The following is a 20,110-nucleotide window of genomic DNA, read 5'->3' on the forward strand; positions in this document are numbered from 1 at the left end:
ATGATACATTAACCAGGAACATTTTGAGATTATGCTTTGATGCATAGGAATCTCATAACTGCAACCCATTACAGTTTCCTTACAAGGCATATTAATCTCATGGACTTCATCCAATTAGACTTATAACTCATTATAATTAATGTCTTACTGATGAAGGAAAACCTCTAATCATTCAACATAAATGATACTGTTGCATGATTAGAATTAAGCCTCAGCCAATCCCAATTGGCTGCAGGGCTCATCCCAACAATAGTTATCTTAACATATCTAACAATTCTTTTAACAAATTAAAAGTGATGTGGGGTGAATGCATAACTTTTTTATTTTTTGCTTAACAGGTTAATGCATAAATCATAATTAACACTAAAAGTAATATTTGGTTTAATTAATGTTAAATATTGTAAGCTATCAATAATGCTTCAAGATAGATGGTTATCTTCAAAAGATTTAGTGGTGGGGAAGAGATTTTTGGATGTTAGTGACGTAGAGATTTGTTAACAATCAAGCACTTAAACTTTGTCAAAAAGTTCTCTAGCATATTTGGTTTGATTGAGAAAAAGATCCTAATGAAATTTATAAACTTATTTACCATGAAAGTAATGAATGAATCCAAGATCGTTCATAGAAAATTTTTTGTTTAATGTTTGAATAAGATCATGCAAGGACTTTGTATCATTGCCTTGAAAAGAATCTCATCAACATATACAAGTAGATAGATGATGTTGTGTGTGTTGTGTTTAATAAAAAGTGAAAGGTTTACAACACTATAAGAAAAAACAATTAAAATAAGGAATAAGCTAAAACGATCAAACCAAGTGTTGGTCCAATTTAAGTGCTAGAGGGGAGTGAATAGCACTAAAAAAAATTAAAAATCAGCCTTTTTTGAGTGATAGAGCTTTTAACCGATTATAAGAAAATAGATATAAAGCTTGTGGTAGTTAAAAGACACCAAGTAAGGAAGGGTAGAGAGAAGTGGACAATGCAAAGCTATTTATAATGGTTCGGTCCCCTTAACCTACATCCACTACTTTAATCTTCCCAATCAAGGATTTTCAACCCAACTTCACTATATCAATGGAATTAACAGCTTCCATCAAGCTTTTACAATGTGAGCTTCTAACCCAAGCTCTAATCTTTTACAACAAGCTTTAGAGTGCTTCCCACACTTTAATTTCCCAAGATAGAGAAGAAAAAGAAGTCCAACTATGACACTTTACAAATTTGAAAATATTACATCTAAACTTAAACACTTTTTCTAGATTTAGAATGAAGAACAAGTGTTTTCGGTGAAAAATGTTTGGCTTTTTACTCAAAATGGCTCTTTTCTCTTCCAATCAATTTTTTTTCCTATTGGAGATTCTTTTTATGCTTGGGGAGTCAGATTTTTCTGTTAAAGATTGTCTCTAGCCATTGAAAAAAACTCTGATGCACTTGTAGCCATTATTTTGTCCTCTAATGCATAATTCAAAAAGGGAGACGAAGTTCGGCTAATTGGTTACAGGCAGCTCTAACGATTACAGCTTCTTTGTTTTGCACTACCTTGCTACTGTGTTCTCTACTCTAACCAATTATAGAAGGCTCTAACTGATTAAGAGATTTCTAACTTCAAACTTCTCTTCTTCAACAGACTTCTTCTAATTGGTTACGGCATGCTCTAACTGATTAGAAACTTTTTGTTTTCATTTTTTTCTACACAGTAGTCTTTCTTTAATTAGTCAACTCTTCCCTTAACTGATTGAAGCTTTACTTCATTCAATCATAACTGATTAAAATCAACTAGAAATACTTTGAATTTTGAAATTCTCCATTTTAGCTCCCTTTAACAGTCAATTATCTTTTCAAACTTGATTTTGGCGCTTTAAGGTACTAGGTTTCAGCACGTAGGTATCCCTTAACCAATTACAGCTCTTTGTTAATCAGTTACTAAAGTTCTATCTTTTACAATCACCTTGATCTTTCTTTCTATTAACTAATTAATTCTTTATTAAATTTAACAAGCTTCTTAACTTGCCTTTAACAACTTTGTTAGGGGTATTAAATTTAAATCCTGCACACTTAAATAACAAGATTAGACATTTAATAAATGAGGAATGTTTTGTTATCATCAAAAGCATATGGAGTCAACATTCTCTCCATTTTTTGATGATGACAAAACACTTCTAGATTAAAAGTGTAATGTTTATAAAAAGAATTTATGTGCAGATTTGGCATTGCTCCCCTTGAGTATGTGCTCCCCCTACATGTGTGCCTTAATAAAATTTTCAATATACAAGTATGAAAATAGAGACATGAAATCATCCAACCATGAAAACAAAAGCCACATAAGCATAAACACAATTCAATAAAAACATCCACATTCAACCATTGTTCATAGCACAGCATGAACATTGTTCAAAACACACCATAAAACATTAGCATAACCATTGTTCAAAACACACCTTAAAACATACCAAAGTAAAGACAATAAAAACATAACATAAGGACTAAGTTTGTCTTTCCTATCTTTCCTATTTTTCCTTATACTTTTCTCTCCCTTTTTGTCATCATTTAAAAAAAAGAGATGAAGCTATAAACCACCTAATCTGATTCAAAGGATTCATCAGTACCTAGGTTGATGTTAAAAGGGTTAATGCGGATAGAATGAAAGGATTCAGGTTCTAAGGAAGAGGAAGATGTAAAAGAAATAACTTGAGGTAATGTAGATTTAGGAATTGGTTTGGCAGTGGCTTTAGCTATTTTGGCAGATTTTATTCTTTTCAACACTTTGGTTTTGGTTGCTATTGTTTTTCTTCCCCTACTAGTAGGTTTCTTTGCAATAATATCAATGTCAATTCCTTTTCCCTTGTCCTAATGTGCTTGCATTGTAGTGGGTTCTTCACTTTATGGAACTGACTATGTTTCCTGCTCTATGTCTTCCTTTTGTTTAGTCTGCTTAGCTTTAGCTTCCTTGATAATTTCCTTAATAAAGTTTGAGAGAATAATACCTTTAGACTCTTCAATGGAGTTCTCGTTAGTTTTACCACTAGCTGAGTATTCTTCATTCAAGTTTTCTTCCTTACCTTGAGATTCTTTTTCCATTTCTTTTTGCACATTTTTTCCCTTTTTAGTTTCTGTAGCTTGTTCTTTTATAGAAATTCCTTTCTTAGCTTGATTCAAGTCTTCATTTTTAGCTTCATCTTTTCTGATTTCTCCTTCATGTTTAAATTCATGTGGTTTAAACTACTATGTGGCAGTTCTTTCACTAGATTCACTTGAGGCTGTTGGTTGTTTTTTAGATGCAGGGGTTTTGGTTCCTTTCTCTTGAAGCGGCAGATTTTCAAGACGTTTAAGTTTTTCTTTAATCTTGTTTATCTTATCAGCCTGGTTTGTTAGTTTACCATCTATCCTCATGAGAAGATTAAATATCATCTCACTTTGAAGAGGGGGTTGACTGACCCTAGTGAAGGGTGTTGCAAGACTTCCAGTTCGAGGGAGCAGAGGTATACTTTTTGTTGTTTTAATGCATTCATTCCTCTTTATCTTGTAACTCATTTTAAGCACACTTCTTAGAAATATCCCCTGATCCTTGTTCCTTGTAAGATCAGATTGAAATCTTACAATCCAAATTCCTTTCTTTTTCACAAGAGTTGTAAGAATGTTGCCATAAAGCAAGTTTGCTTTATCCCCTAGTAGGGTTGCTGTTGTTCAATTTTCTACCCAAGTAAGTATACGTATTGTAAAGATAATATAATGATGAGTAGAGTGTCGATCCCATAAAGAATTGAATTAATTCTTATTGTTAACTACTAAAATTAACACACCTTAATTTTATCTAAACAATTAAATTTAAAGTTAAAACTAATAAACTAATAACTAAAACTAATCTAAAATATATCAGTAAAATTATTTTATTAACTTATAATGATTACCAAACCTAAGATTATGGTATCCCTCAATACTTCATCTGAATATTGTCCCTCTCTCTTAACTCAGTTTAATTGTCACGACTCGGAACTCCCATCGGGCTCATGACAACCGCCGCGACGTCCCAATAGGCACTTATTACTCGGAATGTCGATCGGAGCCCCGCAAGGCTTAGCATCAGCTTCCGCATCTCCTCGATGAGCGACAGTTATTAAATCTCGCATTTCAAGAAATCATAAGTAGTTTCCAAATAAAAATAATATAATATTATTTTCTAGCTCACAGAGGCATTTTCATACATATTTAATTTCTGTAGAGAAATTAATTTATGTAGTGTAAAAGGTAAATATATTCATATGTACTTTAAAGTAGATAACTGAAGTATAAAATTACTTTTACAGTGACACATGGGCCCTAAACTAACCAATAAGGTGCGAGTCTGTGAACCTACAATTTTATAGATGCAAGGCTAACTGAAGTCCTTGATGCAATCGACTATCTACTGGCTATCCCGAGCCTGAAATGTGAGAAATTGAGAGTGGTGAGATTATAAAATCCCAATGAGTAAACAGATACCATCTAAACCATCTAAAGTCGAGTAAATGGAGACAAGTAAGATATTCCATTCTAGTATGTTTTTCATAACATCAATAATCAATTTACTCAAATAATCAACTTGGCTTATGTATTTCACAAAACTTGGCTCCTGCCAAGATAATTCCCGAGGATGCCTTGGCCTAGGCATCTGATCGAGACCACCAAGATTGTTCAGTGTAGTACACACATGAACATATTTTTACATTTGAAAATCTAGCCATGCCTTGGCATTGGCTGAGTCTCACTCTCACGCGGTGGTCCACGTGAAGTACACTCAAATCTTTACCTCCAGAGACACCCTCTACACAGCTTTTCGATCGAGGTAAGGTATATCTGATTCTGTGCCCCTTCTCTTAGGCTGGTCCACAGAACCTCCTCTATAGGAATTATGGATTATTTTATCTACCACCTGATTTATAAAATCTTTATCTGCATGACATGGCAATTTATCACAACCTAGCCTCTCAAGGCTGAATACACAGTACAAATAATTCTAACACCAAAAATCAGTTTAACCATTCATGCTCATATATTGTCCTAAGCCATTCAATGTAAAACCATAAATTTACAACACATCAAGTGGTCTCCAATTACTCTATTTTCAAAACCATAATTCAATTTCAAAACAATTAATAAAATCATTTTATTTAAACACATTTTACTTATAAAACATAAGGATTTACCATTTAACTCAATTTTCATAAAATCACAAAAACGAATAAAAACTACTTTAGATAGTTAAGACGATAATAAGGTTACTCACAGTATCAGGAGTAGAAATACTCTTACTCCCGGTCTTTAGTGTAATCTCTTTATCCTTATCAAATAGCTCACCACCTATACATCACACATGACACAAAATTCAATAATTTGTGTCAATTTGTCATAAACTATTTCAAGCTCTCTAAATCTAAATGAATGCATGGAATGCTCGGTCAACTGCTTAAATGCGATGTTGACCTAATTCGGTCTATCATTCGATTAAATTACTAACGCGTCTAATTTAATCTCAAATTACTCCATTTATTTTCTAATACCTCAATTCACCAAACATTATTCAAATAACACCAATTTCAGCATCAAAACCCTCTCATTTCTTCATGGAAAAATTCGGCCATTACAGTGCACTAACATCGTGATTTTTCTTACTTAATTTTCTCACCATTATTCATCATTTTCTAAGCCATTTCTCTTGAAATAATAACAATCCATCACCCACACACATCAAGGTAGAATCGGCCAATGAAGATTCATGGGAAAAATGGATTCTTTTCTTATTGTTTTGCTTCTAAATATGCTAAACTAACCTTAATCACTAACATAACTTAAAATCAAACAATTCCAACATCATTTCTCTCACCATACCCATTCGCCCTACCACTTATTCACTATGAAATCATGCTTCTCAACCATAGAAATAAGCAAATAAAGCATGGGTATTGTAAATCTCAAGTAAAAATAAAGAATTTTCACTTTACCTTGCTTAATTCCTTGGATTTTCACACTTTCTCTTGAATTTTCCTTGGCTAGGGTTTGTTTTCCTTATTTTCTTTCTTTCCTCTCTTGTTTTCTTGCTTGGCCGACCCTTATGGTGAGAATGGGCTGATTCTATGCTGATTTTTATAGCTTAATAATAAGATAATAAAGCTTGACACGTGGCACTTTGTGATTGGTCCACACTTTAAATATTTATCTTTTAATTCTTTAATTCTCCACCACACATTTTCTCATATTTATCCATTTCTATGATGAATAAAATCCCTTAGTCTTGACAAGTGTCGGGGGTGAAAATTTACCGATTTGCCCCTAGGGTGACAAAATTATCATTTTGCCCTTAGATGGTGAAAATTCTGGTTTAACTTCGAATTGATACTCGAACCCGAATCACCATTTTAAGTCATTCCTAAACTGTCAAATTTTGAATTTCACCTTAAAATCCCTATTTGACCTAGTTCGAGGCGTAGATCAACTTTATTGTACCGCTAGGTACAATACCGACTTTTGTCGATTTTTCGGGGCTCTTTTAGTATGTAAACATACTATCCATCATATGTATGTCATGACAAATATTTTATAGGGTCGGGCTTTACATTAATGGATTAAGTTGCTAACTTAGAGTTTTAAATTATTTACAAGTCTCTATCAAGTTTCTCATATCAATACCTCTCTCAATTAATTTATTATATGTCTATGCAAATTATATTGATGAAAAATTCATTAAGTTTGTACTCTAATTTAGGCTACACATGGCTTATAGGTGTATATCTATCCTATATGCAAATCAAACCACCTAATTAATTAAGTGTATTCGATCATATGCTATTCTATTCAAGGTCTACTTAAATCTCTTTCGTCAAGGTTTTACCTAAGTTTCCAATTTAATCTAATTGGTGTTCAGACAATTAGAAGCATTAAGAACAAAATAAAATAAACAACTTAAATCCGTCAAACATAGCAAAAGAGAGATAAATAAATCAGACTACATATTGAGTTCAATCATAATCTTAAATAAAAATTTTAGTTCCCCATCAAGTCACACATCATCATCAAATAAAATTTAAATATTAAAAACAAAACCAAGAGAATAAGAGAATAAAACATAAATAGAAAAACTCAAAAATTGTATTCTTGATCTCTAAATCTCTTTGAATCCTTCAAATTCTTCTTAGCTTTAATGACTTTGTGGCTTGACTCTCAACTGTTAACTTGGTGTTTCGTTCCTTCTCGAAGGTTGTTTTTATAAGGCTTTGAAGTTAGGCCAGGTTGGATGAAGAAAGAAGTCAATTTCAGCTGGGATTTCCTCAGTAGACTTTGTGGGCTGCAGCCTTACCCAATTAATTAACAGAAATCGTAATTGCTCTCAGACTACTATATTGTTTCAAATTCAACAAGATTTTTGACAACCTTCCAAGCCGAACTGGGTGAACTGGTAAACGTGATAGTTGTATCTTTTTCTCTTATCTTTCCAATGGTCTAAAAACCATCTCATTTGGAGCTCTGTAGTGAGAGTTACAGCTGAAATACCAAAACATGTGCAGTAGAAGTTTGTACCTTGAAATTGCTCTTCTTCTTCCACTAAAATTCTTGTTTCATCAAACACCTACAAAAATACAAATAAATCAATAACAACCTATCTTAACCACATTAACACCAAATTAAGCATAAAATTAACTAATGTTAGATTGACTCACTTAAATTAACTAATTTAAAATAATTAAATAAAACCTACTAATTTTTATGCATTACTATAAGAACTAAGCTAAATTACTATCAAAATTAAACCCAAATAACTCTATATCATATAATTATCAGTTACCCTTATTCTTTGTACCATATACCTTCCCACATTTAGTGGATTTCATTGAATATAGCTTCCATCAGCCACAAGTCTTGTCCACTAACATAGCTAAAGCTACTACTTCTTCCATGCAGAGTGGTTGCTATGAAATAATGTAGAATCTTAAGCTAACCATTCTTAATCTAACTATCATAGCTTCTGAAAGGAAACTTTTTCCTTTGTCCAGTTACAATCTCCTAAAGATGACTCGGATCATATTTCTCAAGCATCTTGTACTATCCTACTTCAAATTTAGTTTTGAGAAATTCTCCTAAATCTTGGGCACTGATTTGAAAGTCTATATCATTTAGAAACACATTCAAGCTATCCTCTGCAAACCTTTCTTGGTCTTTGAATTCATTTTTGTCTATAGTAATGCTAGAATATAATTCCATTAACCAAGGAGGGGCTAAACATCTTATCCCCAAATGTACTCATATTCTTTAGTTTCAATATTCTAAAATACCTTTCTAAATATTTTTTTTACTACTGGTGCAGCACTAAAACTAGCCCAGTCAAAAAACATCCCACAAGAGATTGTGGCATTCTCAATTTTTCTAAACCTATCAACATGCAAGTGATTTCAAAATCAGGATGAGGAACTCAAACCTTTGCTTGTGGTGGTTCTTACATCTACCGATCCTTTCCCTTTCTCTATCATTTTCTTTTTTCTTTCCTTCATCCTCTTGGCTGAAGGTTCTTTGATTTTTCCTTTCTTCTTAGGGGAAAGTGTGCTAGAATCATCAGCTTTCCTTTTTCCTTTTGATTTTTCAGCTATTTTGTGGGTAAGAGAAGTTTTTTCTATTAGACTTCCTTTTTTGGGTTTCTTGGGTTTCAGAGGAAGAAGAAGAGAAAAAAATTTGGAATTTTTTGGCATTTTTCATTTCTCAAGGTATGGTTTTTAGTAAGTTGAGGGTCTTTTATGAAGGGTTATTAATTAGTTACCCACGTTTTGAGTGGGTGGTTTCCCATACCTCCTACTTAGTTTTTTTTTTTAAAAAAAAAAAAATCTCGCGCCACAGTCCTTTCACTATTAAAGGTTTTCTAATCGATTAACTTAAGTCTTAATCGGTTACTATGTTTCTGACTTAAGGTTTTCTAAAGGGTTAAATTTTCATTAACCAATTACGATCACCTTTAATCGATTATGAATTCACTGACTTGCCTAGCTAACTTAGGATAGAGATGTTCTAATGGATTAGAGAGGGTTTGAACTGATTATGCTGAACTTTATTTCTCTTTTATCATTCATCAAAACATTTTATAATCAATTATGTCAAGATAAGAACATGATTATCATAAGGCATATCATCAAAAACATGACTAATTCAACATAACTTAGACTTCATCAATATCAATCATTCCTAAATCTCTCCTACTTTTACAAAATTGTTTGTCGCTCAATGGTTTTGTGAAAATATTAGCCAATTGATGAAAGGTGCCTATAAAATCTATTTTAATATCTACTTTAAGCACATGATCTCTAATAAAATGATGTCTAATTTCAATGTGCTTTGTTCTGGAATGTTGAATAGGGTTTTTGAAGATATTAATGGCACTCATATTATCACAATGTATGGGAACTTTATGCATAGTCATTCCAAAATCCATTAGTTGTTGCCTAATCTATAGTATTGGTGCACAACAACTACCTAGTGATATATATTCAGCTTCAACAGTTGATAAAGTAATAGAATTTTGTTTTTTGTAAGACCAAAACACAAACATGTTTCCAAGGAATTGACAACTATTACTAGTGCTTTTCTGATCAGTTTTGCTACCAGCAAAATTAACATCAAAATATCCAAAAAGATTAAAAGATGAACCTTTTGGATATCAGAGGCCCAAGCTTTGAGTATCCAGGAGATATCTAAAAATCCTTTTCACAGTAGTCAAATGTGATTCCTTGAAACATGATTGGAATCTTGCACACAGGCATACACTAAATAAGATATTAGGCCTACTTGCAGTCAAATAAAGAAGTGAGCAGTCATACCTCTATAAAGTTTTTGGTCCACCTCTTTTCCTTTCTCATCCTTGTTAAGCTTTGTGGAAGGACCCATGGGATTTCTAATTGACTTCATATTCATCCCACCAAACTTTTTTAGCATTTTCGTGGTGTATTTCTCTTGGTTGATGAATATCTCATCTTCACATTGCTTGATTTGTAAACCAAGGAAGAACTTTAGCTCTCCCATCATGCTCATTTCAAATTCTCCTTACATTTTTTTAGCAAAATTCTCACACAACTATTCATTAGTAGCATCAAATACTATATTATTAACATAAATTTGAACTACTATCAAATCATTCTCATTTTTCTTAATAAAAGTAATATCTATACTCCTTCTAGTATATCCCTTTTCAATTAAAAATTTTGATAGTCTTTTATACTAAGCTCTAGGAGCTTTTTTCAACTAATATAATGCTTTATGTAATTTATAAACATGGTCAATTTTATCAAAAACTTCAAATCTAGGTGGTTGTTTTATATAAATCTCTTCTTGTATAAAGCCATTTAGAAATGCACTTTTAACATCCATTTGAAACAATTTAAAGTTCATAAAGCATGCATAGGCAAGTAAAAGTCTAATAGCTTCTAATCTAGCTATTGGGGCAAAGGTTTCATCACAATCAATACCTTTTTCTTGATTGTAGCCTTGAGCAACAAACCTTGCCTTGTTTTTACCACATTTTCCAACTTATCCATCTTGTTCTTAAATACCTTTTTTGTACCAACAATTGGATGGTTGGTTGACCTTGGAACTAAGGTCCAAACCTTGTTCTTTTCAAATTGGCCAAACTCTTCTTGCATAGCTATCATCCAACTATTTTCCTTTTCAGTTTCCTCAAAGTTTTTTTATTCCTCTTGTGACATGAATGCTAGATACTCACAAGCTTCTCTTAATTCCCTTCTAGTTTTAATGCCTTTTGAGGGATCACCAATGATAAGTTCTTGAGGATGATTCTTTACAAATCTCTAGCTTCTAAGAAGATCATTGTGTTGTTTTTCAGCTTTTTGCAAGTCTTCTAATAGTGGTTCATCATTATCTTTCTCTTTCGAGCTTTCTTCATCATTTTCTTTGCTATCTAAACTCATATTCTCCATTTTCTTCTCAATGTCATCAATGGTTCCAATTCCTTGGATAACACCTTTGGAGTCATCACCAAAGGAAACAATATCACTTTTGTTTCTATCAAGCTTGGCAAACAAGTTCTCTTTGCCGGTCATGTACCTTGAGCAGCCACTGTTTAAGAACCAAAGCTGCCTTTTCTTTGGTTAAGCTTCAAAACATTGATCATTTTGTCCTTACTCAACCTTAATTTCTTCTTTTTTTTGCCATCAAGCAGAAATTGGCTCTTTCTTCCAATTCTTCTTTTTCTTCTGTTGAACTTGATGAATCACTATCAGACCATTTTGCTGCCACCATTGCTTTTTTTGGTTTCTTCATTTTTTTTGAGGTTTCTTTTTAAGTAATGAGCATTCTGATCTGAAGTGTATTAGGATTTCTATTCAAAATAGACCACCTCTTCTTTCTTGATGAAATCACCCTTATGCTTGTTTTTCCAAAAAGAACCTCGATCCTTTTTTTAATTTTTCCTTCCAAACTTTCTACCTTTTTATCTTATTAACTTTCTAAATCTTCTAGCCATCATGGTTGATTCTTCTTCATCATCACTTTACAGCTTTTCTAATTCCTTTTCAAGTAAGCTAATCTTGAGTGCTAAATTTTTCTTCTTTTCTTCAGCTTTTTCTTTTCCTTCTCTTCTTCTTTTTTCATTTCATGTTCATGTGTGAGGAGTGAGTCACAAATTTCATCAAGTGTGACCACATTGATATCTTTGGCTTCTTGAATAGTTGTGACTTTAGGTTTCCAACTCTTAGGGAGACATCTAAGTAATCTTTTTGCAAACTCATGTTCAAGGATGGTTTTTCCAAGTTGATAGTGCTTGTTTGTAATATTGGTAAACCTATCGAACATGGTAGTGATATCTTCACCCAATTCCATTTTAAACATTTTATAATTATGATTGAGGAAGACAATTTTGAACTCCTTGACTTGTGAAGTCCCCTCATAAATGACTTTAAGTTTTTCTCAAATCTCTTTAGTTATAGTACAACTAGAGATTTTGTCAAATTCTAAAAGAGTAAGTGCACAATGAAGGGTGTTGATGGCTTTAAAATTTGTTTGGACCTTTTTAACTTCAACTTCAGTCCACTCAACTCTAAGCTTCAATCCACTCGCTCTAGGTTTAGGCATTTTCTCACTAGTGACAAAAACTAGGTAAGGTGGGAATATAAAGCCCTTCTCTAATAACATCCCACATTTTATAGTCAAAGGCTCTAACATATATGGACATCCTAGTGCTCCAATAAACATAATTTAATCCATCAAACAGAAGAGGCGTATTTGTGGATTGACCCTTAACAATAATTGACTTTTGCAAAGCCATGTAGATATTCCCTAAGGATGTTAAGGCTTAATTTTGAAAGTATGGCTCACATGCCACTTGTTGGTCCCCATTTTAGTGCTAAAGAGAGGTGAATAACACTAAAAAAATTTAAAGATTAGTGTTTTTTAAGTGATAGAGCTTGTAACCGATTAGAGGAAAATAGATATAAAGCTTGTGGTAGTTAAAAGACACCATGTAAGGAAGGGCAGAGAGAAGTGGATAATACAAAGCTATTTATAGTGGCTCGGTCCTCTTGGCTTACATCCACTATCTTGATCTTCCCAATCAAAGATTTTCAATCTAACTTCACTATACTAGTGGAATTAACATATTCCACCAAGCTTTTACAAGGTGAGTTTCCAACCCAAGTTTTAATCCCTTACAACAAGCTCTAAAGTGCTTCTCACACTCTAATTTCTCAAGAAAGACAAGAAAAATAAGTACAACTATGACACTTTACAAATATGAAAATATTACAACTAAGCTCAAAAACTTTTTCTGGATTTAGAATAAAAAACAAGTGTTTTTGGTGAAGAATGTTTGGTTTTTTGCTTAAAATGGCTCTTTTCTCATCCAATATACTTTATTTGACCGTTAAAGCTTCCTTTTATACTTGAGGAGTCAGATTTTTCTGTTGAAGATTGTTTTTAGCCATTAGAAATAACTCTGATGTACTTATAGCTGTTATTTTATCATCTAATGCATAAATTCAAAAAAGGAAACAAAGTTCGACTAACTGGTTACAAGTAGCGCTAATCAATTACAACTTGTTTGCTTTACACTATCTTGCTACTGTGTTCTTCGCTCTAACCAATTACAATAGGCTCTAACCGATTAAAAGATCTCTATCTTCATGCTTCTCTTCTTCAATAGATTTTTTTTGATTGGTTACGGCAAGCTCTAATTGATTGTAAATTTTCTGTTTTCATTTTTCTGTACATAACAACCTTTCTTTAATTAGTCAGCTTTTCCCTTAACTAATTGAAGCTTTACTTCATTCAATCATAACCAATTAAAATCAACTAGAAAAGCTTCAAATTTTAAACTTTTCCATTTTGGCTCTTTTCAATGGTCAACTATTTTTCAAACTTGATTTTAACGCTTGAAGGTACTAGGTTTCAACACTTAGGTATCCCTTAACCGATTATAGCTCTTTGTTAATCATTTACTAAACTTCTATCTTTTATAATCACCTTGATCTTTCTTTCTCTTAATTGATTAATTTTTTATTAAATTTAGAAAGCTTATTGACTTGCCTTTAACAACTTTGTTAAGGGTATTAAATATAAATCATGTACACTTAAATAACAAGATTAGAAATTTAATGAATGAGGAATGTTTTGTTATCATAAAAAACATATGGAGTCAACAACAAACATGTGGAGCTTGGTAAAGACCATATAATGCCTTTTTTATTTTGCAAACATTAAGTCTACTAGTTTCTTGAAATACAGGTTGTTGCTTAAGGTAGAGAGGTTCAGAGATGGTGCCATGGACGAAGGCATTCTTTACATCATAATTGTTTGATACCCCAATTATGTTTTAGAGCAATAGTAAGAGCAACCTTCATAGTAGCTTGTTTAATTATAAGAAAAAAGGTCTTTGAAAAGTTTAAGCCCTGCACTTGGGAATATCCTTTTGCCACCTATCGAGCCTTCAACATTTCTAAAGTGTAATCAGACTTGATTTTTTTGTTGTAAACCCACTTACTTCCAATGACATTCATATAAAACGTTCATGGAACAAGTTCCCAAGTGTCATTGGCATGGAGTGCTATAATCTGTTCTTGAATTGCAACTAGCCATCCTAAATGTTGAACGAAAGTTTTGAGTGTTTTAGGTTCATGGGGTATGTGAGCTGGAATGTGTATGTTAGATATGCATATTTAGGGTTGGGTTTGACAATGCTAATCTTGGATTTAGTGGTCATAGTATGCGATTTTGTTTAAGTGAATGATGGAATCTAAGTTATTAGTGTAAGCCCTACAAGTCAATTGGTATTGAGCTTGTAAAACACTACATTAATTTGCCATATTTCATGTTAAATACATTATGGATATTTTATATAATGTATGAGGTATTTCTTTATCCATGAGTTTATTTATAAAGAGTTATGAGAGACTTATGTAGATAAAGTCTTTAGAATAGAATGGCCTTGCAAAGAAAATATAAATGTTATAATTATGAGATTCTTATGCATCAAAACCTTGTTCCTAAATATGTTCTTGCTCATTGTATTGTCAAGAATAAAGACACTGACAATGCTCAAAGACTATTACAAGCTAAGCCTCTTTACTTTGAAAGTAAGCAACCGATCTCATAGGTTAAAATATGTGAGATACTTGGGGATAGTATGTGGGTGCTTGTTAAGGAACAAGTTCACTAAACATGACCCGCTATGAGGGTTTCATTTGGTATTTCACTCAAGTATCTATGAAAATGCTAGCATGTGTCAATAGTGTAAGTAATCTTTAGACTTGCAATACCAAGTCATCTTGAATGTGAATTGTCATGTTTTGATTTCATTTTTATGGGTTTGGAGGCAACCAGATGCTTAAACAAGGTGCTTTTAAGTGTGGCATGAAGCATACATAGATGAATGAGTAGTCTAGAGAGGATTCATCACCCCAATTGATTTGAAGGGGTCATATCTCACTTACTCTTAGGTTATATTGACTGAAAGTTCTTGGCTAAGGCAATCTTGATAGGTCAATATAAAAGCTGCAAGACTAATATGGATAACTTAGAAAGTAGACATCGAGTTAGGCTTTCTATTTATTTGGGATATATGATGAAAGAATCGGATTACACTAAGATACTGTACGCTAAAAGGTTAGTCAAACCATATTTACTCTCCTGACATTTGGTTAGTCATGATGTATTGCTAAATGCTGCTCATGATCTACAATATAAATATAAATTTTTATTTGAATTAATTTATATTTATTGTCAACATGTTGGGTACCTAATAGGCCACACACATAAGATGAATTGTCAAAATTAATTTGAGCTCAATTAGATGTAATCTAATTGATTTTGTAGAGGCTTAATCCAATTAAGTATTGAGTTAAATCCAATTGGATTGAATATTAAATAAAGGCCCAATTAGCCCAAGACATTGTCTAATCCTTTTTGAACGTACAGAAGAGTTCTATTTTTATTTTCTCATGTGTTAAGATAGGATCATAGCAAAAAAAAAAAAAAAAAGGAAAATACAAGGGAGCCCAAAGTTGAGAGTTTGCTAGCACAAACTTTGGCTTAGGGATTAACACACTTTTAGTGAATAGATTTATACAAATCATTATACGAATCAACATTAGAGGTAGAACAATTGTGCTGCTATGGTTTGATAAGTCTTACTTGGTGTGCAAAAGTTAAAAACGAAAAGCTAAAGAGGATTCCGCCAAAGAAAGCAGACATCAAACTTTCATATATGGTTCGTTTTAGCATGATTTAAATATGAGTTTATGAAAACTCACCCTTTCTTTTTTTAACCATTTCAGGTTCATGATAATCTGTAGGCAGTCGATTTCATCAAGGATTTCTTTTGGACTTACTTCCTTGGAAATCGTAGGTCTACATTCTTGCACACTTTTGGTTATCTCGGGGTCCATATGCCACTATAGGATAATTTTGAATACCTGGTTTACTGTATCACTATGTGTATGAATTTATTTTATTCTTACACTATAAAAATTATTTATGTGTAGTTCTATAAAAATTGTTTTATAAGAAAATGGAATATATTATCAAATATTTTTATTTAGTCTAATTAGCCAACTTTTCACTCCAAATGGATGATTTAGATTACAAAAATTTATTTTTAAATGAAAATGGATATCTTTCTACCATACGTTGTATTTTTATTAGGTTTCAAAATTTTCAGGTAAAAATGACCAAAATACCCCTGGGTGGCGAAAATTTTATTTTCATTGTTTTCGATCTAAAATAGTTTATATTCTCTTAAAACTTGATATTTAGTAACTATTGCTCACAAGGGAAGTGAAAAACTGATGCAAGAGCCTTGCAAGGTTTCGGTTGACAAACTAGATAATGAATGATTACCAAGACTTCGTGGCGATTGTCACGGGCTAGAAGGGAGTGCCGGGTCGTGACAATTAAGCTAACTTTTAATTTAATAAATAAATTAACTTCAAAAATCACTTATATAGAATAATTACTTGAATTAATTGTTAATTACTATATTGATTTTTAATTAATTAATTTTAAGTAAAAAATTAATGAGTTAATTTCCTTAAATTATTATCTTTATTAAGATAATTATTTGAATTAGCAAAGTATTGGAATATAAAAATTAAGATTTATCCCAATGCTTTGGTGAAAACAGTAATCAAATTCCTCATCTAGGAAAGTCGTCTCGAAAATGTGACTCTTCACATTCTCAAGTGAAGTTCCATCATTGGAAATTAATTTAAATAATACTTTCCTATGTTACTATTTTTAAAGTATAACTATTCTATTTTCTAAGCATGGATATTATAATTTCTTCTCTCTCATTTTTTTAGTATCAACATTATATATTATTGCATCAACTAATTCTAAGTTTTATTTATTTTCTTGACTAAACTTTATACTTATTTTTATTTTTCATACTATATTTTTTCTATTTATATGTGTATGTGTGTGTGTGTGTGTGTGTGTATTAAGTTTTACTAAACGATATTTTATATTTTTTATACATATTATTTTTTACAATCATATTTAGGGAAATACGTATTTTCTTATAAACTAACCTATTCATTATTTTATTTTATTTTATTATTATTATATTTCAAAAAAATAACTGACCATGATAAAGGGATATTTAATTAATGCATATTCTTAAAATAAAGACCCCAACCAAGTAATAGAATGAAAGCCCTGTTAGAATAAGTAGTATGAGAAAAGGAGTAAGAAGGTTTAAGGCCTACTGAAACACGCTTTCTGTAAAGAGTTATTGCCTATTATGGTGATTTGTAAATAAAGACTCTCCAAGATACAACAAGCCTATTGCAGAATGCTTTTGAATGAATGAAGTCTGGTTTAGAAGTACGTTCCTTTAATAGACATTAAAAGATTATGTCTACTGTCTTTCAATAGATGTGTCTTGTTAAGTTTCAATAGATGTGTTTGTACTATTTTATAGATGTGTCTATTATGTTTCAATAAACGTATCTATTGAACAACTTTCAATAATTATGTTGCAAACACTTATCTTATTTTAAGAGTTATATTTAATCTTGAACAGTCACATCTGAGTAATTATCCTCCAATGTGAGACTTTCAAATATTACAAACTATCCAACAATCTCCCACCAATTGGTAATATTAATAATAATATTGAATAATAGAAAGTATCTTGAAGATTTTAAATTTCTATTAGTGTAAAAAATTTAAAGTTAAAATGAAGTTATTGGTATCACAGGGATTGAACAATAACTTTTTATGTCATAACCAAAAATATCACACACATACCATTATTTAATCGTTTTAAGATTCTACCAATTGCTTTAGCACTTGCATGGCTTTATGCTAATCCTTGTTTATGAATATTTACAAGAATAAACCCTTTCAACTCTTGTTTTAAGCAGCACAACTTAATATTCATATAGGTAAAATTTGTCATTATGCACCTGTTACTACTAGCATTTAATGTTTCCATTAAGAGCCTTTTGTTCATCCTCTCTTCATAACAGTCGCACTGAATGTTCTAAAATGAGGCTATTTAAGTATTCTAAAACGAGGTTATTTAATATAAAAAAAATTTAGTGCACGATAATAGCATATAGTAACTTGTTATTACCCATTGACCTTTTATTGTAAGTTTTGCTAACTCAAAGTTGGGTTTCCATTACTAATGCTTATAAGTTAAGGGTTTTAGCCCCATTCCACTAGATGTTCATTTTACAACCTCTCTTTGCATAGCTATGGTAAGTTGATCAGCCAATTTCTTGCAAGATTTAATATAAACTATTATTACAACACCGTTTAAGATTAATTCTCTTATGTAGGCATATCACAGACTTATGTGTCTAGACTTTCCATTATAAATCTTATTACGGGCTACACACATTGTAGCCTCATTATCACAATATATGGAAATGGTTGGAATCGGTTGTGGCTACATCTTTATATCTAATAAAACATTTCTCGGTCATTCTGTTTCCTTTCCAACAACTGCTAATGCTAAAAATTAAGATTCCATTATGGAATGTGTAATACAAGTCTACTTCTTAGATACTGAACTAATGATGCCACTTCCGAAGGTGAAAATCCATCTTGATGTAGATTTATTGTCATCGATACTAGTTATCCAACTAGTATCAACAAATCCATCTAAAGTACTAGGAAAACCACTGTAACAAATTTTCAAATTTTTTTCTTTAAATATCCAAGTACTCTAATAATAGCCTTCCAATAATATTTGTTGGGTTTACTTGTAAACCTTGAAAGTTTGCAAACAACAAAGGCTATATCTAGTTTGGTACAATGTGCAACATACATTATGCTGCCTATGACATTTGCATATTCTAAATATACCATAACTCTTTCACAATTATTAGTCAATTTTATACTAGAATCATAAAGAGTATTAAACTCCTTGATTTCCAAATGACAATATTGTGAAGAATTTTCCTTATGTAATGAGATTGATTCAATGAAATCACATTTTGATCTCTTTTGACTTTAATTCCCAAGATTGTATCAACTTTATTGAGATCTTTCATTTTGAAAATTGAAGTCAAATATTTTTTTGTTTCAATAATTCCAAGCATATTTGTACTAAAGATCAACAAATCATCCACTTAAAGACATATGATTATACCACAGTCTTTTGTAAATTTCAAATAAATGCATTTATCTACACTATTATGTACAAATCCATTTGAAAGAATAACACTATCAAGCTCTTCATGCCATTGCTTTGGAGCTTATTTCAGTCCATAAAGAAATTTGATTAGTTTACAAACCTTCCGCTCATTTGCATAAAGTATAAAACCTTCAGGTTGCTCCATATATATTTCATCATTAAGTTCTCCATTTGAGAAGATTGTTTTAAGATCCATTTGATGTACACGTAATTTATGAATAGACGTTAAAGCCAAAAACATTCTTATGGATGTCATTCTTGCTATCAAAGCATGCGTATCAAAATAATCAATGCTTTCTTTTTGCATAAAACCTATGGCAACTAGTCTAGCCTTACAGGTATAAACCAAACCAACTATGTTATATTTCCTTCTAAATACCTATCTATAGCCTATAGGTTTCGTTCCAAGAAGAAGATTAACCAAAACCCATGTTCTGTTTGACAAGATTGAATCCATTTCAACATTTATTACTTTTTTCCATAACGTTACATCCCTTGAAGACATAGTTTTTTTTAATGTTTTTGAATCATCTTCAACATTTAATAAAATAGGTTTTTTTATGCATTTTGGTTCCATTTCCTTCCACATGGAATGCTAATGCTTGTAAGTCAATGAAATCTGAATCTAGGTGCTTTCTTTTTCTGGCTAATTGACTTTTTCGAGGCTAAATTTAAGTATCATTACTTTTTCTTATACTGGATATACCATGAGAAGTCATATCACTTTGGTTACAAATTGGAATTAAGACATTTTGTTCACAATCAAATTTATTATTAAATTTATACAAAAATTTATTTTCAATAAACTCAACACATATAGACTCTACAATAACATTTCAATGTAAATCTAAAATTCTATATGTTTAGAATGTTGAGCATAACCAATAAAAATTCCTCTCATTGCTCTAGGTCCAAGCTTTGTTCTTTGTGGTTCAAGAACTTTATAAA

The sequence above is a fragment of the Theobroma cacao genome, chromosome 2 (genome assembly GCF_053813885.1).
Source record: "Theobroma cacao isolate CCN51 chromosome 2, ASM5381388v1, whole genome shotgun sequence".
Taxonomy (NCBI): domain Eukaryota; kingdom Viridiplantae; phylum Streptophyta; class Magnoliopsida; order Malvales; family Malvaceae; genus Theobroma; species Theobroma cacao.